This window comes from Ambystoma mexicanum, chromosome 4q (assembly GCF_040938575.1).
Source record: "Ambystoma mexicanum isolate Mex_15411 chromosome 4q, UKY_AmexF1_1, whole genome shotgun sequence".
NCBI classification, from domain to species: Eukaryota; Metazoa; Chordata; class Amphibia; order Caudata; family Ambystomatidae; genus Ambystoma; species Ambystoma mexicanum.
In genome coordinates this window covers 1,061,488,743-1,061,512,780 of record NC_090928.1, presented here as the reverse complement: position 1 = coordinate 1,061,512,780, position 24,038 = coordinate 1,061,488,743, and the positions used below count along the sequence as shown (strand labels likewise).

General features: G+C 49.7%; 1 protein-coding gene across 3 annotated transcripts in view; it reads left to right on the top strand.

The window, feature by feature from the left end:
- Positions 1-24,038, top strand: part of AIDA (axin interactor, dorsalization associated) — a 520,685-nt gene that overhangs the window by 280,790 nt on the left and 215,857 nt on the right. The window lies entirely within an intron of this gene.

The window sequence follows — 24,038 nt, the reverse complement described above, 5'->3', positions numbered from 1 at the left end:
ATATTTTTCTGACAAGTTCATAGATCTGGATGATAAACCCTTGTATAACGCCCCTCTCTTTGAATCCCCCCTGACCGCACTGAGCCAAGAAGTAGGTTTGTTTTGCAAATTAAAAGATTTATTTGAAAAATGAAACCAGATATATATCATTTTTTTATAAATTAATATTTGATGGCACACTTATGACAGTGAGCAACAATGGATAATATTACACTAACACACTTTTTTAATTACTTAGGAGTTGGTATAGAGAGGATAAAGTGGCTGAGAATGCTTTTATGGGTTCAAGGAAATGCAATGATGGAAAAGAATGCAGCACAGAAATAACTGAGATGGTTTCCACAAGAGATAATATGATCACTGTTTCTTTTGACAATTCACTCCCCCCCCTCACCCGCCCTATGCAATATTAGGAGATGGAAGGACAATTTTCAGGAATACAATCAAATGCAATACCAATTCAGTTCCCCCCTAGCAAGCTTAGAGCAACAGGGATGATTTTAAAACATAGGCGAAATCGATGCATTGGACTGGCCACCAGGGGGCGCACGGATGAGTATCCCTCCTGTGTGAGCTCTGTCCCTGCGGTCCAGATAAGCAGTATGAGCCCCCGCTGATGGACCCCCCTGTAACGCTCACCTGATTCCCACGGAGGTGCAGGTCTGGCTTCGAGTGCTGGTGCTTCTTCAATGGTGAAGCGCAGGACTCTGAAGATGGACAGGAAGGGCCCCTCTACTCTGGCTCGCAGGAATATACCCCTGTGCGTGAAAAGGGAGTATTACCTACTGACTGAGTTATGCTCAAGCCTCCCACTCTCTTCCAACCCTTCACGATACCCTTCCACCATTCCCCGTGAAGTCTCACCTTAGGGTCAGGAAGGATGAGCTCTCCATCCTGCTTCTGATGCAGGGGCACGTTGAAACCCAGTTACTTCAATGGATTGAGGATTGATGGGAGTTCAGGTAAGCTTGACTATTCAGGTAAGGCGCTGTAAAAGTTCTGCTGCAAGTTCAAAAGTCCAAGCTTTATAATAATGTTCATTGTCTTGTTGCAGCAAGCGCTAACGCTTATGTCTTTTTCCGGGGTTCGGAATGCCGGAGATATGGCGCCGACCCGAAGTGAAACGTGCATTTCCAGTAAATGACAGGTAAGTTCTGGATGAGCGCTCGGGTAATGTCTTTGCATTCGCTCATTCAATGTCTTTGTCTTTTTTCCCCATAGGGGCTGGGGTCCGGAAAATGCCTGGAAGTGGCAAGACCCGAAATGAAATGGGAATGACCCAACAGGTAAGTCTTAGAAGGAAACTGAGCTTTTCCTATTCCTTTCCTTCTCTCACCTTGTTCTTGTCTTTTTCTCTCTAGGCTCTGGGAAGTGGCTGTGGACCCGGATGATCGCTGCTGAAGATGGAGGCGTCCAGGATAGGTGAGTGAAATGCAGCGCTGCAGCGATCGTAGCGAAATGCTTTTAAAAATGATGTCTTCCTTTTCAGGATCGTCGGTGTGATGTCTCCGTGGTGCTGATTTAGCAGGTAAGGTCTTTTGTCTCCCTTTGCAGGTGACCCAGGATACTGACAGGCGTGGCTGAGGTCCAGATGCAGGAGCTGACACGGTGAGTGTCCAGCTGCGAGGAGCAGAACAACGCGAAGCGTGAGTTGCTGATCGGGTGTGGTTTAAATAGCTTTGGAAGAAGTTCCAAGTGTGTATCCTTCCACTGATCAGGTATGTATCCTTCCCCGACCACACCCGGGTGGAAAGTAGTCCCACAGGTAAAGTAGTTCCATTCAGGCCTCAAGAGGGCCTGGATGTAGCAGCATGGTCTGCATCAGGTAAGTGCACATTAAAACACTTGAACACATGTCTAGCTTTATGAGCCTGGCACCTAAGGCGCCAGGACAGGGGTCCAACATGAGCCTGGCGCCTAAGGCGCCAGGACTGCGTCCAAAGGGCCCCAGCTTGGTCCCGCTGGCACTCCCCTGGGGGAAATGATGCCTGCCTCTGAGGTTGCTGGGTGGGACCTTGGAGGTAGGCATCATGACACCCCCCCTCCCCCACGAAAGTTCGAAATTCTGTGACCTGAACAGACCCCCCCCCCCCCGCAGCTGAGAAAAAACCCGACAAAAATCGGGCCCGTTTGAACCGAGAACTCGGCAGTTCCAGAAGTGCCTATCCGCTGCGCCACGGTAAGTGCGAATCCTAGCGTAGTGTGGCCCGTGCGATAGGCGTTACCCGCGGTGTACATCTGTGCCCCAGGCTTGTGGTGGTGATCCCTCGCTCGCGTGAGACAGCAACCCCAAAGACTCCCAAGGATACCGGGCGGCTGCACAGGGTGAGTGAGAGACTTCTACGCGAAACTCCGCGGTACCAGAACCCTTGCCCGGCGGTGCCGCGTAATACGCGTGACCCCCAACCCTGCCGCGGAGCTCAAGCGGTGAACCGTACCCCGGGGGCTGTGCGCTACCCGAACCTCCCTGCAGCGGCACTGCACACGACCCCCCTGAATGCTGTGAGGGGAGAAGGACATTGGATACCACGTGGATTAGAGGACACATTGCATAATGCGGTTTTGAGGAAACGCCGATCCCCACACTGGCTTTCCGCTCCCTGCCTACCTAGGCCATACGCTCCCTGCACAACATACTACGCCGGAGGAATAAGAGTGGTTTGTTGGACTCCCACCAATTGCAGTGTAGCCCCTCTGCCCACGCACACTCCTGAACCACAGATAGCCCACGTTAGGGGCCCGCGTTGCGGACACCCATGACCCCCCCCCCCCCCCCCCGCGGAGCTGAACCGAGGAGTTGATCCACATCATACGAAGTGCTGGAGACCGGAGACAATACTGATCCCGCAACCCGAGCATCCTCATAGAGGGTAGGGCCCCCTACTCAGGGGCGTGTGCCTCCTCTAACCCAGATTTCGTCGATAGACCTACGCCACAAACTAGCCAGATTTGCCTACGAACCGTACCTCCCGCCTTGCGGATCTACAGGTGCAATGACCACAGACCCATCGGAAGCAGGTGCCGCTGCCACCAAAGGAGACATCGCCACACTATTGAACGAAATAAAAAACATGGGAGCCAACCTCGGCGGCAAAATCGACAAAATCACCCAAAGGATGGACAGATTCGAAGAACGATTGGAAAGTGTGGAAAATAACCAGGCTTCGATTGATACCCTTGAAGCTCAGATGGATGTACGGATCCGAAACATCGAAAAAAGAGAAGGCGAGGCTCAAGATGGATGACTTAAAAAACCGAGGAGGAACAACCGCTTTTTTGGCATTCCGGAACGCGAAGGTGAAACTGAAAAAGATCTCAAACATCATTACGACATCATTAGAATATTGACCGCCGATGAAGACATCGATGAGCCTAAAACCGAACGCATACATAGAGCTGGTGGGCCACCCGCGGTCTGTTCTGGCCAAATTTCATCGATATCAGGACAAAACCAGAATTCTTGAGAAGGCCAGGTCTGGAGGCCCGCTCACAATGGGAGGCGCTCAAATCGCCATCTTTCAAGATTTATCCTCACTGACATTAGCCCTGAGACGCCTTTGCAGCCCCCTGATGAAATGGCTTAAGGACCAGGGCATAAGGTACAGATGGGGATACCCTTTCTCGCTTACCTTTGAGCACGGCAGCAGGAGAATAGTCCAACGCTCTGAAGACGAAATCAAAGATTGCATTGTCGATCTCCCCGGTGCAGACCCGCGGGGCAAGGAAGGTGGCGACGATGGACGACCGGGATCGCAGTGGGAACTCCAGGGCCCCAGGCGCAAGAGGGTAAAGGGATTGAGAAAATTTAGACGCTCCAACACCCCCGATCATGATTAAGCAAGAGGAGCCGCGTCGGAATCGTGCTGGCTACAGTCATATCTAAAACACGAGGCACTGTCTCCCGCGGAGGATGCAACATGGCGAAATCAGCCAATTTGGTGCTGCTGCGGGCAGGGCACCCCCCAGAAATGGGAGACGACGTGAACTCCTTCGGAAAGACCTGAAAGCCACACGTAACGTTGAAACATTCACATGTTGTTATTACTGTTGAAATTGCATAATGTTTGGAGGAGGGGGGAAAGAGATGTGGGCTCACCCTTAAGTTACGATGGTAAATTTGATCGGGACCGTAGGCCAACGGTCCCTACTGATGGTCCGTCGACGGACTGCATACTTTCATCCAGTCTTTCCCGGACGCCATCAACAGCTGCCGATGCAGCATCCCCTGTGCGCAAGCTCGAGCGAGCACCATCAATTATGGTGGAACACGGGAAAAGGGGAGAGAGGTAACAGACACTTGGGATACGTACAGATAACAATAAGTTTGCTCCAAAGTATCAGTCAAGATGGCACAGGGTACCCACTTGTCTTTCTGGCCGCTGATGGCGAGAGAACCTAGACTGCAAACCGCTGATGGCATCACATGAGAAGCCTAAAGGCAAGGGTCTGCTCAGAATTGGGACTATCAACGTGAAGGGATTGAATTCCCCTACTAAGAGATCGCTAGTGCACAGAGAATTCCAAAGATCTGACATTGATATTCTCCTCCTCCAAGAGACGAAATTTGCCAGAGGAGAGGAGCGAACGATCCTGGGGAATCGGGGAGGTATGGAATTCTGGGGCTCTGGCCCGCTCAGGAAAGGAGGGGTTGGAATTCTCATCAAAAAAGGAGTTGGCTTTGAGCTAGAGAAGACCTGGTCGGATGTGAGTGGACGGGCCCTCCTGCTAGTGGGGAAAATCGCAAGAGTTCAGGTCATGATTGCTACAATATACTCGCTTAATAGCGGGCAATCTGCATTCCTTCGGAAAACGATTCCCAAAATGGTACTAGAGACTGCAGGCCACCTCATTATAGGAGGCGACTTTAATCAGTGGGTGGACCCATCTGTTGACTGGAGGCCAGGCAACCCCGACACGCGGGCACAGCATAGAGGGGACCGTACTGAATTCGCTGTCATGATGGAGCTTTACGACCTACGAGATGTGTGGAGAATACAACATCCTGACGAAGGGGCTTCACCTTTTACTCGAACCCCCATCGCACATTCTCACGCATAGACTATATATTCCTCGCACCTGACCTTGCAAGATCAACAAGTCATACCAATATTGTCCCGACAACATGGACAGACCATGACTTGGTCCTAGCAGACGTCAACTGGGCCGAACTACCTGCCGCTGGGGGATCCTGGCGATGCAATGAGTCCCTCTGGACCGACGCGGTGTTCAGAAATGAAATGGCGACCGAGGTCGAAGAATATTTCAAGACAAACGACAACGGGGAGGTCTCCAAACAAGTGATCTGGGAAGCGGGGAAGGCCACTTGGAGAGGTATATTAATACGTGAGGGCTCCTCTAAAAAAAGAGAGCGTAAAATTGTAGAAAACAAGCTCCGCAAAGAAATACACCAGCTGGAGGCGGAAATAAGCAACAAAACGATGGTGGACTCCACCAAACTAGACATGGCCCAGCGTAAAAGGGAGGAACTACAGCTGTTAGAACACGGCCAGGTGGTGCGGAAATTGCAATTCCTGAAACAGACATATTATGAGAAGGGGGACAAGGCTGATGCACTCTTAGCCGCTAGACTCAGGGAAAGGAGGGAAGAACGCAAGGTGAAAGAGATAAAGGAGCCCACCAACCCTGCGATGCACCCACCCCACTCGATACCCGAGAGCTTCGCCATCTTTTACGAAAACCTATATACCTCCGAGCTGCTTGCGGCTCATTCTGACATATCCTCTTACCTGTCCCCAATTACTATGCCTACAATAACACACACAGAAACCGAACTCCTCGATAGCCCAATAACCGAACACGAGACACGAGAGGCGATCAAATGGCTTACACTGGGGAAGTCTCCGGGCGAGGAGGGTTACACGGCCGGCTTCTATAAGACCTTCACCGATCAACTGTCGCCCTTTCTCACTGAACTCTTTAATGAGATAATGAGCTCTGGGATCGCACCAGATTCCTTTAAGAAAGCCCTCATAACTGTCATCCCTAAATAGGGTAGAGACCCCAAATTATGCGGGTCATACCGCCCCATTTCCCTCCTCAATCTCGATGCAAAGATTTACGCTCGAGTATTGGCGGACAGACTGGAAACTTTAATGCCCAACCTGGTCCACCCTGACCAGGTGGGATTTATCCTTGGGAGGCAGGGCGCCGACGCCATGCGTAAAACTCTACATCTTGTCCACGTGGGGCACAGTCTACCAGAGGATCCGGCCCTCCTATCGATTAATGCAGAAAAAGCCTTCGATAGGGTGGAATGGGATTTCCTGGGTGCAGTCCTCCAGAAAGTAGGGATAGGCTCCAAATTCCGTGATGGGGTACGAGCAATATACACCTCTCCCAAAGCATCAATATTTGTGAACGGGGAATATTCCAGGTGGTTTGAACTGCAACGGGGGACCAGACAGGGATGTCCACTCTCCGCAATCCTGTTTGCACTTGTCCTCGAGCCCTTAGCCCAAAAAATAAGGAACGACCCCCGAATAGAGGGAATACGGCTGGGAGGGACGGAATACAAGGCAGGGTTGTACGCTGATGATATCCTTCTACACCTAACTAAACCTATGACCTCCATCCCCCATACTCTAATAGAAGAATATGGCCGGTTCTCTGTTTAAAGTAAACATGTCAAAATCCATACTCTTTCCACTCCAAGGTACCCCAGATGATAATGACACCAAGTTCCTTCCCTTAGGGCTCAAAGTAGAACACACGACATACAATACTTGGGCATACAGATCACCAAAACCCTAGACGACCTCTACGAGGCTAACTTCCCCCTGCTCCTTCGATGCTTCGAGAGACCTCGGGAAATGGAGCAAACTGACAATCTCTTGGCTGGGGCGCATCAATGCCGTCAAGTTGGTGTGCCTCCCCCGTTTCCTCTACCCCTTTCAGATGTTACCGATAGAGATACCCCAAAAATTCTTCGCGGACGCCCGAAAGATTATGTTGCGGTTCATCTGGCAGGGGAAAAGACCGAGGATCTCTTACGACACACTTATTCTCCCCAAGGATAGGGGAGGATTAGGTCTTCCCGATCTGAAAATACTATAAAGCCGCCCAGTTGCGTGTCCTAATTCCACACTTCAGGAACCACAAACACCTGCAATGGGTCCAGATGGACAACCACTACTTGTCCCCCGCCACAGTGGCAGAGTGGCTGTGGTCACCATACCAGCGGGTCCAGAAGAGAATTAAGCACCACCCCATACTGACCACCATATGGGCTATATGGCGCACTGGGAAAGAGATGCGAGAAGTAACCACCTGGCCATCCCCGCTCAGTCACTTGTGGTCTCCTGGCATAAATGACCAAATCCCGAACCTAGAGCGGTTCCAGTCATGGTACGAGGCAGGCCTGGAGAGGATGGTTCAACTCCAGAGAAAGGACTCGTTTATCACATTACCTGACCTGACAACGGCACTGGGGATAGGTACTCGATCGACATTCCACTTTATCCAGCTAAAAGGGGTGTTAACGAGACCCGAATGGAGAGAAAAACTGAGAAGAGACCTTACCGCCTTTGAGAAACTCCTAGACTCCAGAACAGAAATGAAAGGCCTTATATCTGTAATGTATCAAACGCTATTAGGAGCAGGCAGTGGATTTATTTTAAAATGTTTTTATTGGCATTTGGCATTCACTGTTATATTTCCAACCAGTACAATCGTGGTTTATGTCTATGCATGAATTGGAACTACAGAACCCCTTAGAGCCAGATGGGAAAAAGACCTCGGCGAAGAGATACTCCCCGACCAATGGGACTTAATGTGCAGAGCTGCACCAAAATCCTCCACATCCAACCAATATAAGCTCCATGCAATAAAACTAATACACAGATGGCAATACGATCCGCTTCGACTCTCCAAAATGTCCCAGTCCATGAGCCCAAAGTGCTGGAGAAACTGCATAGAAAATGCCAACTACTGGCACATGTGGTGGAGCTGTCCGCAAGGTGTTTTGGACTGAGGTCCTGGGATGGATCAAAGAAGTAGATAACATCCACAGAGAACTTGACCCACACCTTGTTCTGTTTGGCCTTGAAAGAGTCGAGGAGGATTGGTTTCGGGTCAGAGGCCTGCCCCCCAGCTATTACTGGCTGCGAGGGCCCTAATAGCGACCAAATGGAAATCCCATCTGGTTCCAGGTAAGACCGAGTGGATTAAATTGGCCACAAGCATTTATGTGATGGAAACAATCACTGCCTCCCTGCACAATAAATCGGCGAAATGTGAAACTCTATGAATGGACTTCAAGAATACATATATCACACCTACTTACGACTCCCAACCAGAGGAACCCCCAAAAACTTGACCGAATGATGCTACACCTAAGGAACACTACAAAGGATGAGACTCTCATTTCCAGCGACCATGGTACTACCAGATGTGACGGTGTCAATCATATGATACTAATACTTTTGTCAAACTATTGCACTCGTGAAGTACACCAACCCAAGTGGGGGGGGAGGGGAGTGGGTTATGGCGAACAGTCAATGAGACACATCCACATAATCGGGACTGTCGCACTACTAAGATTCCAGTATACTGTTTTGTTATGCACCGTTTGTTCGACTTGTACCTCTGGAAGATGTATGATTTTGTTTGAATATTGTTTGCCTCTTTTTGTTTCTCGCAAAACCAATAAAGTTAAATTTAAAAAAAAAAACCACAAGCAAAAATACTTTAAATGTGATTTGCAAAGAAGTGAAAATATGCTAAAATGATTGTAATTCCCTATAGGAGATTCAGGGTAGGTGACAGCTACTTTTGAATTAGTCCAGGTCAACACTAGCAATGATTCAGGAGGGATTATCAGGTTGAAAACGAATTTCAGCAATGCAAGCACGAGACGGTGATTTTGACAGGTGGAGAAATTTTGATTCAAATTGCAATCCGCAGCACTTTTTCCGAGCTAAGGATCTTAGCTTTAAAATGAAAGTTAAATCTCGTTCCTAGCACGTGCGATTCAAAAGATACAGACACATTAGTGGAGGTAGATTCTCAAAATGAAAGTAAAGCTCAGAATGACAAATGACACTTTCACAGGTTCGAAATCACAGAATGGGCACACAATTTCTATGCAGTTCTAAATAGGTGGAAATGGTTTGAATTAGATTATTTTAAACTAAGAGATTGGTTTTGCACAGCTCTGGCTGGATTACTCACTCCTAATTTTGGAAGGAATGGGCCTCGTCACAGATCTGGTCAACAGGTTTAGCTGCGGTTCTCTGCTCTGCTGGTCTGGATCTCTGGTTCTGGTAAAAGTTCTGGCACTGCACAGCGGTCTGGTCTGGCCTCTGGTTTTGGCAAAAGTTCTTGGCACAGGGTTCTAGCCAGAATCACACAGCTCGTCCGGCTGTTGAAGGGTTTGGTTAGGTTGCTGGATTCTGAGGCCTCTGGAAAGGATTCAGCTTGTGGACTAGGCCTTTCTGCTAAAAGTTCCGGAATCTGGAGTCTGATTTTTTTAAGTTCTGGTCTCTGAATATTGTCTGGATTTGAAGTCGTCTGGCAAAGTGCTTCGCAAGAAAGTGGAAAGAGCAGTCTCTCCTTGGGTCTCAGTGGCTCTTTTTATGCCTTTTGAAAGTGGGTGGGGAGGCTGACTTTCTATGCCCAACCCTCTGAGGATCCTGCTAGGCTATAGGATTCTCTGTCGCCTGACTGGGGAACTGAATTGTGAGTCATCCGGCATCCTTTTTATGGCATACAGAAAGAACACTCCCCTTGTTACTTTGCACACACATCTATTTTTGACTTAAATTCATATTTATCTATGTACAATTTCTGATATTATATGTCCAGTTAACATATTTTCTGTAGCACCAAACCATCCGATCCCTGTCTTTGTAAGATGTTGTGTTCACTTCTGACAGAATTCTGCTCTTTTCATCCAGAATACAATCTCAAAACATTTCCAGAATTTACACAAATGTGCACAAGGAATATTGGCATCAGATGATGGTGTCAGATCTTTAACATACATACATTTGGAGTAATACCCTATTTTCCGCTACTACCCCCCAGAACATACCACAGAGTCCTAACACCTCTTAAAATGTGCAGAGAAAAATCACAGGAATCATGATATTATTGATATAATTTTGACAATTTTGTACTATGAATTATCCATCTTTCTAAAATTATGCTCTGGCCCAGATGGGTGTGGTTTAGGTCCCAAAGCACATGGGGAATTCCTTGTTCGTCCCCGCCTCCAAGCTCGGCTGGCACACAGAGGCAGTGCCCCTCCCATTTCCTTCCCGGAGGAAGCCATTTACGACCCCCTGATTCAGCATTTGCCTGAGCCAAGGAAAGTTCATTGTTCTGTTTCCTGCAGTCTCAGGTACCCCTCCCCTAATTCAATCAGAGAGGTGTAATCTCCTTTTGGTGGGGGCAGGAGAAGACAGGCGAGGCCTGTGAATGCAGTTGCCTGGTAAGTTTCAACTCCTGTCGGGGGTAGTTGCCGGGCAGAATTCAATCTCTTTAAGCCAGGCTTCAGCCAAATGTCACTTTTGTTCCCATTTTTCTTCATTCAAATCAAACTTACAATTTTGACACATGCAGCTAGAAAGCTGATTCTAAGTTCAAAACTATGACATTTAAAAAGTTGCAACCTATTTGACACTCCAAAGTAAATCACTCATTTATTTTAAACATTTCGATTTTAGTGGCTTTAAGTCCAATTTCACTTAAGCTGCCGACATCGACCGCTCAGCCAGTTTTGTTATGAACATTATTTTAGGCTCTTCATCTTTCCAGATTTTGTATGCACACAAGACTTCATTCTGCCAGATGTCTGCTGGTGTTCAGTAAGATTTTTGAATATCTTGCAATGTTTGAAATAGGCATTTTGAGCTTTCATTCAGAGAAACAAAGGTGATCTCAAAGCGCTTTTTGAGCTAACAGGCACTGCTGTTTTTCCTTTGGCACCACATTTCACTCATGGCGCTTCTGGCCCCTCACGCTCGCACTGGTGGGTGGCAGGTCAGGCAACCATTTTGGTGTGCGCAAAAACTGTGCGGTTTTCCTGGATCCTGGCGCAAATGTGGGCTTTTCGGCCATCTTGGATTTTCTAAGCCCACGGCACCAAATGTTGTAGCATAATGATTCAAACGTGGGTCAAGACACCTGACAATCTGGTTCAAGTCTGAGCGGGCAGGGAGGCCATTCCAGAGGGAGGCTCCTGCCGGAGAAAAATCTACCCCCACGCTCTGATTGGAGAAACGTTTGACCTGCAGAGAGTTGGAGCTGGAGGACCGAAGCACTCTAGCCGGGAGGTATTTAGAGAGAGAAGCTTTGATGTAGCGCGCTCACAGGCCCCAGAAAGCCTTGTGGATGATGCAGTCTCTTGAATTTGATCTTGCAGCCACCGGGAGCCAGTGGAGAGATTTTAGGGCTGGAGGTGCAGTCCCTGGGCTTGAGGCCAAGGAAAAGTCTCAGTCCTTTTCTGGTTGAGTTGAATAGGGCTATGGGAGGAGAGGCAGATTGAGGAAGAGGCCATTGCAGTAGCCCAGCCTGGAGAGAACCAGAGCTCTAGATGTTTACTTTCTAGGTCAAGGTGAGGAAAGGGAGACTGCCTCTGAGGAGGTGAAGCTAATAGTGGGCCTTCTTGGCAAGGTCAGTGATATGAGGTGAGGAGGAGTCGAAGATGACGCCCAGGTTTTTAGGGTGAGGGGAGAGGGCCATGGGAGGGCGGCCAGAGAGTCAGGGAGTGGGGTGGGGGAGGGGGTGGAGCTCCAATGAGAAGGATCTCTGTCCTACTGGTGTTAAGACAGGAGAGGAGGTAGAAGAAGAATGCTTAAGGAAAGCTGAGTCATCCGCATAAACTGGAAGTGAGGAGAGAAAGTGATCTGGTGGGTGTTAGGCAGAAACCTGTGCAGTTCGCTTTGGGACCACTGCAGATTTAGGACTACAGGTGTTTGGCAGTAAACCCAGTTGGTAGCAGTCTGTACCACACAGATTCACTTGGTAGCTGTGGCTGAGCAGTCAGACCTCCCTCAAGAAGAGTTGGGCAGTATAGAGTATTCACAATAGGTCAAGAGAACACAGTAGAACAAGTACACACTGACCAGGGCTTGGTATAAAAGAGAGATAATTATTTATTTAAAACCACATCTAGAAAAACACACAGGCACTAATAGTAAGGAATTAAAAAAACACGGTCACTAAAAGATATACACTCCCTTAAAAGAATATTAGACAAGTCTTAAGTAAAGCCCCACTTATTTTCAGACAGCGGTGAGCGCTTAACGTAGATGGCACTCTAATAATCCGTTTTAAAAAGGGAGAGAAGAGCAGAGAACAAGTTGAAACAGATCCCAACACTTTTATCAGAACATAACAAGAGAGGAAGGCAAAGTAAAACCGTGAAGTTGGAGTTCAAGAGGCCGGATCCACTTTCAGGGGATCCAAACGAAATGTGTCCAAGGTCACACGGTTGCAGTGCACAAAAGTCTTTGTAAAGGTTCAAAACGGAGTTGGACCGAAGATAGGGACCAGTTAGAGGGTCAAGGCGGCCAGCCCAGTCCAGAAGGTTAAGGAGTTATTACCTTGTAGCAATCTTTAGAAAGGGAGGTCTGGCGGACACAGTACCTTAAAGTGGTGAGAATACTCCAGCGGGGGCAGTTGTTCCTGGCAGCGGGTGCAAGTCGGTGCTTCGTCCGGGGGAAGAGGGGATCTCGTCGTGGAGGAAGACAAGAGTCAGTTGCACTGCCAGGGAAGAAACCAGCCGCAGAGTTTCTCAGGTACAAGGAGCGGTCCAGTGATTTGCGGTTCAGTGGTGAGTGGCTATCCGGCTGCCGGGGTGCTTGGCACGGGCAGTTCGACCACAAACCGGGCTGGGGTGCGAAGAAAAAAAAAAGTAAACTGGTTGTGCCCACCAGTCAGGGGAAGAAGCCTCTCCAGCCGGGAGATCTTCCTTGTCGTCGGGAAGTGGCGAGTCGGTTCTGCAGGGCTCCACCGGTGGTGTCGTCGTGGTAGGTCGGCTCAGCTTCTCCCTCATCGGATTCTCAGGTCCTGTGGCAACTTCTGAAGTTCCAGTCCCCAAAGCCCCGCTTTTATGCAGAAAACCCCCATTCACTCAGCCTAGCTGTCACTCAAACATGCTAAGTGGTGAGCCACTTGGGCCAATCACACAAGAGTGTGACTTGAGTTACCACGTTAACTCAGTCTAGGGTGCCTAAACCCCCCTCCCACACACCCTGTGGTACCCAGACAGAGTGGCACCACTTTTGGAGGCTTCTGTGGAGAAGCCCGCCAAAAAGTGGAACAAAGGGCTCGACTTGGGTTGGAGTCACAGAAGAGAGCACAAACGCCATTTTAGAATTGAGTCTTGGCATAAAATACCAACCAGAGAATTAATATTAATTAAATAAACTGGCGGTATGTTCGAGGCTATGTAGCCTCGAACAATGGGAAAATCCCATAGGAAAATATTCGCGGTCGAATATAAAAAGTAGTTTCCACTGCCACCAGCCAAAACTCGATCAGGGGGGACGGAGACGTGCCCCCTCGACTAACAGACCATGGGGCAATCGAATTTCCCCGACCAGTATGTCAACAATATGATGGTTTGTACTGGTTTCTGTTAATAATTTGGGACTAGTAAAGCCAATGGTGACTTTACATGCCCTGGGAGACAGTAGTCAGTCCCAGGGTATGGAGTCTATGGTGGGGTGTCACTATGACACCCCTGTGTTACTGCACGGAGGGTGCTGTGTGACACACTTAGAAAAAACACATGAGACCCTATGGAGTAAAGGACCCCATAGCCCATAAAACACATTACCAGTCAAAGGAATACCATACATCATGTCCAAGAGTGGGAGAAAGAGTCTCACTCTTGGCAGGAGGAAAAAAACAAACTCCAGAAATCCAGCAAAGCTGCTGGGGGACTCACTAGGTTAGGAAATTCAGCCTAAAGACAGTATTCTCCCTAACAGTGGGCAAGAATGGCAAGGTAAATATTAAAAAGCCAGGGAGAGGGGAATAGAGCCCTGAGAGACTCCGCAAGTAGAGTGTGAGGTAGAGTAGAGAAAAGGGCCCATTTGAACCTTAGAGGGCCGATTGGAAAGGAAAGAAGTCAGCCAAGCCAGTGCACAGTCTGAGATTCCCAGACTATCAGTCGATTTAGGAGGATGGCTTGATTGACAGTGTCGAAGGCAGAGGAAAGATCAAGACTGATGAGCAGGAGGAGAGTTGGGAGTCCAGGTTAGAATTCGAGTCTTGAAGAGTGTTCAGGAGAGCCGGTTTCCATGCCTCTGGCTGCTCTGAAGCTTGACTGGTGGTCGTGGAGACAGCCAACAGAATCTGTGCGGTGGATTAGTTGGGAGATGACCAACTTCTCAGTTTGCCACAGAAGGGGGTAGTGGAGATAGGGCGATAGTTGGCCAGGCATAATGGGACATCAGTTCTATATCATTTCATCAACACCCGTTGGATGGTTGTTTTTATGATGTTTTTGCCAAAAAAACAAATCAAAATATTTTTGACATTATCTTTTGGGGTTCCCACAACCCACCTGCATCTACCTGTTTTGTTATTCCTGACCCCCTCACCCCAAACCCTTTATATGCCCTGTTGCCAACCCCCACAAAAATTATTTTCGCCACAAACTCTTCATAAAAACTCCCGTCAAAAAAACTGGTGTCGATGAAAGGACGTCATACTGGGTCAGCAGAATGCTGTTTTAGGAGAGGGTGCACAAGGGAGTGCTTGAGAGGTAATGGGATGCAGCCAGTGGCAAGAGTAATTGCAGAACACTGCCAAAGAGGGAGCAAGGGCAGCAATATTTTTCTTGATTGTTATAGAGTAGCAGGGAAGCACCTGTTTGGAGCAGACTTTCAGAGAGCAAACAGTCTTGGTGACCTCATCCGGTGCTATAGGTGAGAAGGAAAGTAAGCGGGATAGAGCGAGGGGCCAGGGGAGACTTAAGTGCAGGTGGAGGAGGGAGAGGAGTGAGGACAGGATGTCTTGAGTGTTGGTTGTGAAGTGGGAGGTTAAAGCTGTGTAGAGGGCCTGGGAGGATAGAGGAAGAGACAGAGACTGCGGTAGGATTGTCAAGTTCCTTGCAGATTTTGAAAAGTTCAGCTGTTTGGTTGGTGGCCCCAGAGATGCACGCTTGAATAGGGGCTTGCTTCTTGGACCGGATGGAGTCTGTAATGCCGTTGGATCAGGCGACAAGCCAGTTTGTCAGAGGATAAATGAGAAGCCAACCACTTCTGTTCTGCAACTCTGCACTTGTTTTTCAGCAAGGCTAGATTGGAATCAAACCAGTTGTTGCACTTGGAGGCAGGTCTCATGCAAATCGCATGGCTGGGGCAAGGATAGCAAGGGTGTTGGAGATGGAGAGGTGAAAGTTAGCAAGGATTGAGTCAGTGAGAGTAGATAGTAGGGGTGAATGGAGGAATGAAAGAGGCCGGGAAGGCGGATATGGACACTCACTTTATTGGTCAGATGATGCAGAAGGAGGCCTACTGTGCGGGGAGGGGGAGAGGCTTAGCCGGGGAGCCCAGGAGCTCCAAATGAGTAGAGAAGAGAGTGATCATACCGATGGAGGTGTAATGCGAGGGCTAGATAGGTCAGCTGAGATGAGCGCATCCAGAGTGTGCCTGGCTGAGAGTCGGACCAGAGGGAAGAATGAGGAGAAAGTTGGAGGTTGCATAAGGTTAAGGCTGCGTCAGGAGAGTCTAGATGAAATTTGAAGTCTCTGAAGGAGGAGAAGCTTAGAGGTAGAACTCAGGAGGGAAGAGGGGAAGTCGGCCACCTCCATTAGGAAGAGGAGACCGGTCCAGGGGTCCTGTAGATGGTAGCAAGAGTGATTGTTAGGGTAGGAGAGATGCAAAGTCTTTCAGAGGAGGAGTAGGATTGGATGGGATCCAATCGGGGAAGACGAGGGCCACTTTGCCTCTAGGACTGGACTTTGAGAGGGTCTGTAGCCCTCGGGAAAAAGAGTGTCAAAAGCAGCGACAGAGCTGGCATTGAACTACGTGTGAGGACATTGAGATCAAAGTCTTCAACGAGGCTACCGACAGACAATTCACAACTCCGCTCAGCAAAAGGTGTAAACCGAACTGAAGCTGCCAACAGCACATCACAGCTCTCTTGCTCTTTTCTCCTGCTCAGTCCTACTGACTTACCTCCAACTTGCCCTCTTGCTTTACAGATCCACCAGAGTGCCCTGGGATCACGCAGGTGGTGATAGTGTGCGGTATAAAAAAACCTATACCGTAACATTGCTGCCACCACTTTTATGTCTGTGCTGCAGTTACACCTGTGTTTCACCTTCACAAAACTGCTGAGATGGTTGGGTGATGTTTTGAGCCTTTGATCCACTCTGCCTTGTGTACATAGCCTGTGCGCTACTGGAGTACTGTTGGAAAGCTGTTGCACATGTTGCAGGAACAATTTAATGAGTGGCTGTACCAACACAGCCTTATTTCAACAAATTACTGCCAACCACTTCCCCCAGGCTCAAACGAAGGCTGTTCTGCAAACCTGTATGCTTCTCTTGCTTCTACTGGATGCGAAGGATGCTAGAGTAAGAACATCTTCATTCTGTGATTGTTTAAAGCGTGGAGCTAGCTCTCGAAGCTGTACAGGGTGTGGGTTGCCTGCATTTGTGCTGGTGTTTCAACAGTCGAGCAGTACTAAGAGTGGCGGTCTGTGCGTCCATTAGGTTGAGTTCTTAGTCAAGGGTTTAGAAAGCCACGTTTTGAGAGCTTTGCAAAACTGAAGAATTGAGGGCATCGGATACGAGGATGGAGCTTGAGGGTGGGTGCGTGACCAAATAATTATTTGTTGGGCCATCCCTTTGTGGATAACTTGTTATACAAGCTGGTTGGTGTTTTTTTTTTTTCTTCGCAAGGAACTTGCGTCACCAGTGGTGTGGCATTGCCATGTAAGATGGGTAAGACATGAATTGCTAGTGGTTGGGGAAACCAAGTCATTAACTCAGTCAATTGAAGTGTGCAGTTTTCTGATGCACCAACATGCCATTAATCTGCTTCAGGGCATTTCAACCTTTCAGGGATGTGGTAACAAAGCCTGCGCCTTAAAACCATGGAGTTATTCTTCTCAAAATATTCATCTGCACACCTTCATGTTTTTGTTTTCCCTAGCTTTCGTGGCTTTTTGTGAGTTGTTTTTTGTTTGCAATTATGTCATTGGCAAAAAGTAATTTTACATTGAGCTGTTTGTTTAATTGCCATCATTATTAAAGCGTCTTGAATGTGTATTCAAAAAAGTATTTTCCAACGGTGCAACAATGCAAAAATGATCACGTCCGTCTATCGCAAATAATTCTAAATTTCAGGGTAGACAGCATCGGGCCGATTCATGGAACAAATGTGCGCCGGAAAAAGTGGCGCAAGCAGGCACTAGCATGAAAAATGAAGCGCACGCGTGCGATTCATGGAAGTCCCTGCGCATGTTTTTCCCGAAATGTGCGCCAAACCCGTGCATGGCGCACACGTCATTGCAACCTCCCGAACGCCGTGCGCAAAGCGCACAGGGAGACCGCACAACGTCTGTGCACACACCAAAAAGGGGGCGGGACATGGGGCGTAACATGCGGAATGGGGAACGCATGAATAAGAAGGCGTAACTGGGGAAGTACTGCAGGGAACTACACGGAACGCCCACACGCACGCAAACAACCCGTATTCATGGATTTGAATACGGGAAACCCGCGCACGGCAAAAGACGCGCATAGGCGTTAACGCGTCCGCCACACGAAGGCATGCACAGCGTCCCTGCGCACAGTATAAAAGTGCGCGCAAACAACCACGTATATACAGCTTCGATGAATGCCCCATTTGTCGCAGCACTGATTGTGGGACACCGCAGGAGGAGGAGAATAGCCAGGGCCCGCATTTTTTCGCCCCGGGCAAGCCTTTTTGGGATGCCCGACGACCAGGTATACGGCAGGTATAGGTTTCCACCTCGTATTATCCTAGACCTGGATCAGGGAGTGGGACGCTGACTTTACATCCCCCACCCTCTGCTCCCAAGCATTGAGCCCCTTAGAGAAGGTGCTCAATGTCCTGCATTTTTTGGCCACTGGGTCAGTTCAGCTGACTACAGGTCACGCAGTCACGCTGCCTACACCAGTTCTTGGCAATCATGACGGCGCGCCCCTCAGTCCGCAGGCACATATACATGCCCAGAACACCCGCAGAAAGGCAGGCCGTTGTCCAGGACTTTTACAGGGTGGCACACTTCCCCAAAGTGTTTGGTGCCATAGATTACACCAATGTGGCCCTACGTCCACCTAGGGCCACTGAGCACATTTACCGAAACCGCAAGCACTGGCATTCCATCAACGTACAGGTGGTATGCAATGCAAAGGGAATCATCACCTCTGTCTATGCAAACTACCCTGGCTCCACCCATGACAGTTCCATATACAGAATGTCCGCCCTGAGCCGGGCCCTGGAAGCTGGGCAGCATGGTGACACATGGCTCCTAGGTGAGTACAGATGCCTGTGCACATGCATGCATGTCGCACACACAAAAATACACAAACCCCAATAATCACAACCAGTATCACCTCTCCAGGGGACAGTGCCTACCCTCTGAGCAAGCACATGATGCCAATCCGGAACCCCACCACACCACCCCAGGTAAGATACAATGTGGCCCATATTGCAACCAGGACCATAGTGGAACGCACATTCGGAGTGCTCAAGTCACGCTTCCGCTCCCTTGACCACTCTGACGGGCAGCTACTCTATGCACCCCCAGTAGTGTGCAGGATCATTGTGGCAGCATGTGTCCTGCACAATGTTGCAACACGGCAGGGCATATCGGTGGACATGGTGGTGCCCCCACATCCCCCAACCACAGGCGCTGCCCATGGGAGGTGATGGGGCACGTGGCGAGGCAGCCCGGATCCAGCTTGTGGCAACATTTTTCACCTAAACTCCCACCCCTGCGGAGTGCACAGGCCTGGCACATAGCAGGTGACAATCGATAATGACACAGTCAACTGTCACAACCTTACCACCCTGAGAATGTTGCCATGGAAGTGCCACATTGTGTGCATCCCTAGCTACTTAAACATAAGCAATCCTGTGTGACCAAAAGGCACACATGCAAGGTGTGAATCACACAGACCTGCAAAACAGGCCATGATTATCACTGGTATGTCACCCAAACCACAACATGGCATGGCAAGCAATAGCAAAACACCAACACAGTACCAATAAGATACACATTGACATGTGAAAAATGTAAAGTGGCATCAGACAATGATGCCTGACATGGAATCGGATGAAATGACTGACCAACAACCTCCCACCAAAAATAAGTGATACCCAAATGCATTCCAACAGTTGTAGTTATAACATAACAATGAATGCCTGTTTACATGCACATTGTGCATTGCAAAATCAACACTGCAGGTTATGTGTGCTGTTTCTATCTCCTGCAACGCACTGCTCAGCACACAGCATAGTGACCAGCCATTGTGTGTGACGCACAAACTGAGCATCACATCAAAACGACAAACTACATCAAAAAGCAAATTACGCATGTACAGGATCCACAAATGGTCATAGATCATGTGCTGCAGGGACACAGTGGGCCCCAGAAGGCAAACTGAGTGTACATGTGGACATGGAAGAGTGGTTGTACATGTTGTGGATCATAGTGCAAGTGTGTTTGTCAGTAGGGACATGCACTCAATACATGCATGTGCAATCAAGTGACCATCAGTACACATCACATGTGAACATTGACCATGTGTGCACCCCAGCATGTCAAACCACAATTATCCCCTCACACCTGAAAGATAAACGCAACACATGAACAGGCATTGATCAGCAGAATACATCATGTACATAGATACCACCATTACAATGTCGGGGTGCCCATCACACTGTAGGGCAAGGCAACTGTCAACAATAAAATACCCCCCTCCCTCACAAATCACCATGAGCCACTGAACAACTGCACCTGGGTTATGTAGCCTTCATCCTTGAAGTTCACCTGGCCACAGGATCACCCTTCCCCTTTGTCACCATCTTCCACCTTGTGTGTGAAAAGTGTCCAGCACCCTAAGAGGCCACCTTGACTTGCAAAAACACCAAATCAAAGAGAACTCAAAGCAGGCCAACACAGAAGCCAGGCAAAAAGCCTGCAGGCAGCAAAACAATCCAGAAGACCCTCAGTCGATGATTTGAAGTAGCAGTACGTCACAAAGCCCAAGTACTACCACAATGATGTAACAATCAAGGTAGCACAGTAAAACAATGTCACAACAGGATGTGTACCATGTGTGGTACATAACATAGAATGATGCACCACAAACTGACGTGTACTGTGTCAGCTCACGTGTACAGGCGCAGGAGTGGCACAAACAACCACCCCCACCGTGGTCTAGGTGGCTGCAAGGTCAAACTCACACAGGCTTCTGAGACCCTGCTGGAGAAGTCCCCCATTGCTCATCCTGTGCGTACAGAGACTGCTTCAGCAATGACATTATCTCATTGCCGGGGGAGGAGGGCGGGGCTCTGAGTAAAGGTTGTCTCCCAATAAGTGCCAGATTTCAGGATTTTGTATTTCATCTCAACTGTTGTGTGTGTGGGTCTAGTGTTCTAGTGCGAGAGCTCGTCATGACATCGTCATGGCGCCTCTCTAATAAAAGCACCTCTGCTGGCACGCACACGGCAGAGCAGCAGAGCCCCAGGAAGCAGCAACTCGTCTGTGTGGCTTTATTGGTGTGGGGCCTGTGAGAGTTGGCCCGGCCTGGGTGCCCCCAGCGAGTGATCTGGGTTGAGCAGGGTGATCCCTGCAGCAGGTTAGCTGCGAGCACGCAGTTGAACCGTCCGTGTCGGGTGATCCCGACCCTGTCGGTGGCCTGCCCCGGTCACTGGAGGCTGCCCACCACATTGGCGACGAGGGCCGTCTAGGCACCACGCGCCGTGTTGTGTGTGTGTTGCTGGGAGCCCGTGAAGCGGTCCTTCCTGCAGAGTCAGCTACGGGGGACTGTGGGGACCTTATCCGCGCAGCTGGTGGCCCAGGGACCTCGTGCTGAACACCGGCACAGGTCGCCTGGTGCCAGCGAGTGCGGCTGGGGTGCTTGAGGCTGTTTTTGTGGCAGCGTCGGCCGCGTGGCTGAGGCTGCCGGGCCGCATGGTCTGCCTGGAACAAAGGAAAGGGTCGGAGCTTGTTCCCCTTTGGCCCCGCGGGGAGTATGTCTGTGGAAACAAGCGGCCCCCATTAGGACCCAGGCCGCCTGGTGAAGGTCGAGTGGACGTTTCAAGGGGAATAATATACCGTTCCTCTGTTTTTCGTTGCGGCATCTGCCGGGTGTGGAAGGAGACTGCCGGGCCTCGTGGGCCACCTGGAACAAAGAAAAGGGACGGGGCCTAATCGACCGGGCTCATGGCAGTGAACAACTGTGACATCCCGCCCGGAGTGGTGAGGTGAGAGCAACGCATCTAGCCCCGGGCCGCACAAGGGTGAAAAATATGCTTAGTTTGGACTTGTTAGGAAATAAAATATATGAAAGAGAGAGCCTATGGACAATACCTCTTCCCCGTAGTATGGCCTGAAAGAAAGGGGCGTGGCCTGTGAATTCGGGCTACGGGGTGACTTAGTCAACATACTGTGCTGCTGGCCTGGCTGAGGGGGTGCGAGGGGTGAACCCAGTCACAACAGGGAGAAGAGGAACACTATATCTTGGTCTCTCCCATTCCACAACGGGCCAGGAATGAACACCTGTCTTCTCCTTTTTCTACACCGGAGGAAGACCCTCCCTGGGGATTGGTGAAGGGTCCTAGTGCCCAGGACTCTAGGCAATAGAGGGTGTCATTCCTCCATTTAGGTTTTCAACGTCTCCCCCAGGAGGTAGCGGCTCCTCAAGGAGTGCTTGTGCACCTTTTAAAAGACTTCCACAGGGGTCAAGTCACTTGAGGCCCGCTGATTGTGAACACACCCTAGGACTCACCAGCAGTGGTCACGCCTTGCACACCGCCCAGTGTTCAACATGACGGACGACGACAACGAGGGGGTATGTCTAGGACAGCTCGCGCCACTACATCCCAGTGGACAGTCTGGGTAGAGAACTTGGAGTTATTGAGGTGGTGGAAATGAAGGACACAGCCAAACGCCCAACCCTCCTGTACTCCGCCTATGCCGTGGCCATCGCAGCTCTGAGCGAATATTTCAGGCCCATGGTCAACGGACTATGAACAGTTCAGGATGAGGTGCACAAGGCAAGAGGAAGAGGAAAGCCTCGATGCATTTCACGGGAAGCTGCGTGGCATTGCACCGCCCTGTGCCCTGGGCAATTTTGAAGAGGACGAGATCAGGGCGCAGATCAACGGCTGCAGTTCTTCGAAGCCGCGCAAGCAAGTCCTGAGGGACCCAGCACAAACCTTTGAACGGATACTAGACCTTGGCCCTGCCCAGGAGCTGGCAGATGTGCGGGTCTCGGTCATGGACTCATCCAGACATCACCTCAAGCTGGAGGCCCCCATGCAGCGGATCAAGTTGGAGGAGGTGTCCGCTGTCGGCAAGTGGCAAGGAGGGAAGCTGATGAGGAGGGGGGATTGGCCAAGGAGAGACCCCGGTGCCACAATATGCCATCAGTGTGGGTAGGATCTTCAACACGCGCAGGACTGCCCTGCTAAGGGTCACATCTGTGGGAGGTGCGGGAAGGTGGATCACTTTGCACGGTTGTGCCTCTCCCCGATGCCAGCCAGCATGGTGGGGACATCGGGGTGGGGGAGAGGAATGAGTAGAATGGGAGAAAGACCCCCAGAGTAGCTACTGACCAGGTGGCGGAAGATCAAAGGAGAATGCAGCATGATGTAGAAGAGGAGGAAGATGAAGAAAACCTTCTTCTTGTCCTGCAGCAGCGCAAATGGTCATTTCGATCCTGGAATATTCTGAGTTGGAACAGCTCGCTGTCGGGCCCCGTGGTGTGAGGACGTGAACACACCGGTTTGATTGCAGTGTTTAAAGTTCAAGGTTTTGATTAGTTATTAGGTGGTGCTCGGACTGGAATGCACCTTATGTTTGCAGTGATTATGTAGGATCCGAATGGGTGCGCAGACTGGATTGCACCAAGTTAGACCCAGTAGAGGGTCGCTATTTTGCAGTGGGGGGTGATTTTTCTTTTGTTATAAAGGAGGGATTTTGTGTGTGGGTCTAGTCTTCTAGTGCGAGAGAGCGTCATGACGCCTCTCTAATAAAAGGGGCTCTGCTGGCACGCACACGGCAGAGCAGCAGAGCCGCAGGAAGCGGCAACTTGGGTCTGCCACATGACCGTGGCCTGTGTGGGTTGGCCTGGTCCAGGTGCCCCCTGGACGAGGCCACCAAGTGCTGGGTGCCCCAGCGGAAGTGATCTGCCTGGTGATCTGGGCTGATCAGGGTGATTGTAAAGACTGGAGGCGGGGTCTGTACTTCTGCTCTCTATATGGTAGAGGAGAGACACAGAGGACCCCAGCCAAGATTCTCTATTACGATAGCAATGGACGAGCAATCAAGGCCTAGCTTCTTAGGAGGTGATGCGGGCTGGTTCTTAAGTACAGTGTATTCCCCAAGCACCCACAAGGAATGTCCGCACACTGTATTAGTTAAAACAGTCTTTATATAATTAATATTCAAGGTTATGTACAATATCACGATAACTCACTTTATACTCGGTTATCTATAATGGCAAATATACAGTTCTATTTAAAGTGCATGAACTGTACGGTTAAATGTCACACAAATCAGTTTGTAAAGGAAACCAACAATAGAGGTAAGAGGAAAGCAGTTGGTTGGAACAATTGGCAGAATACTGGCCCGATACCTAGACACAGTTCCGTGTGGAGATCTCCCTGCCCCCACCCAACCTGGGCAACCTGTAAAATAAAGATGTATCACAAGCCCAGTGCATATATTGTTCACAAGAGTCTTTCCAATAGTTCTGCAACCCCAAAGTACCTGGCGTTGTAGCGTTCCTCATCGGGGTATCGACGGCCCTTCTTGAGTGCACTCCCTTTAAGGCAGGAGTCACGGGTCGTTGAACG